Source organism: Tupaia chinensis, unplaced genomic scaffold, assembly GCF_000334495.1.
Source record: "Tupaia chinensis unplaced genomic scaffold, TupChi_1.0 Scaffold000707_1, whole genome shotgun sequence".
Classification (NCBI taxonomy): Eukaryota; Metazoa; Chordata; class Mammalia; order Scandentia; family Tupaiidae; genus Tupaia; species Tupaia belangeri.
Window position 1 is genome coordinate 2,445,617 of NW_006160230.1, and position 1,443 is coordinate 2,447,059.

Below are 1,443 nucleotides of genomic sequence, written 5' to 3' on the forward strand. Positions count from 1 at the left end.
CCCATGTAGCTGACCACGGTTTGAGTCCCAGACTCAGTGGTTTAAACTCATGCCGGGCACATGTGCATGCGTGCCCAAGATCCTGAGAGGAGAATGGAGAAGGGATTGCAGTGTGGCCATCCCCCTGGGGGGTGATTTCTCACTTTCTGTCTCTCTGTCTCTCTCTGTCTGTCTGGCGAGCGCACGTGCCTTATAGCAAAAACCTCTCCAAAAAAAAAAAGTTTCAGTAAAGAAAAGCCCAAAACTATATGCTTTACAGATAAATTCTAACTAACATTCAAAGAAGAACTAACATCAATCCTTCTTAAATTCTTCCAAAAACATAAAAGAAACACTCAAATTTATCTTATGAAGCCATCATCACTTTGATTCAAAGCCAAACAAAGACAACACACACACAAAAAAAATAAAACTAATATCTCTGATGACTATACATGCAAAAATCCTCAATAATATATTAGCAAGCCAGGCATCCTTTGGGTAAAGTAGTAAGAGACGTAAATCAAAATTTCATTTTCAGGATGGAAAGTCTTTCAGACTCATCTGTGATTTTTACCTAGCACCTCACAGGGCTGTGTGACTCCATCATCACCCCATACAAAGAGTTCACAGAAACAACTTATGAGTGCTACACTTAGAGAAAAAATAAGGAAAACAGGGCCTTCATTTAATTTCTGTTACAGTGTGGTGAAGTGTCAAGTAGAGAATGAAGAAAATGGTCAGAACTTTTCTGAGAAACCAGCATCTGCAATAAAGGAAAATTCTTTGGAATTTCAAGAAAGTTTTAAACACATAGATAGTGAATTTGAAGAAAGTATACATTTGAAAAATACCTTCAGGCATATCAATGTATGTGAATCTAAATTACTTGAAGCAGGTGTTCTCTAGAATCATTTTTAAAGGAGAATTATCTTAAAGAAGGATTATATAAAGACAAGATAAAATTGGTTAAGCAAGTTCAGGAGAAATAAGACCTTCTTCCATGGCTAAAACTAGTCAAAATGTGTAGATCAAAGAATGACCTGTCTCAGTTACAGTTGTTAATGAAGAAGGGCAGAAGCAGTAACCAGACGTTGCTTTTGAAGTTGTAGTCAACTATGTCTGAAGAAAACAAGAAAGTAAGCTTTACTTAACTGATGGACCATTATGCATTAGATGATAAATTGTTACACTATAACAGAAGTGAGGAAGAATTTGGAAGTGTTTAATTCATAATTTTTTCTCCAGAATATCTTTGAAAATGACAATTAAAAGATATACTTTTTAGAGGGAAGATAACCATTTGGGGCTTAAAGAAAGTTAATCTGATGGTTATCATTTTAGGGCATTCTCAATATATAAACTAAGTTCTAAAATGGAAATTTAATATTTTGGAAAAAAAAAACCTTCAACATTTAAAGAAATGTGACAAAACATTTAATTGTGCTTAAAAGTAATTTAGAC

The 1,443-nt window shown here is 34.4% G+C and overlaps 1 pseudogene; it reads left to right on the top strand.

Annotated features, from left to right (window-relative positions):
- Nucleotides 1-506: 506 nt before the first annotated feature.
- On the top strand, nt 507-1,208 carry LOC106736231 (swi5-dependent recombination DNA repair protein 1 homolog pseudogene; annotated as a pseudogene).
- Nucleotides 1,209-1,443: the final 235 nt, after the last annotated feature.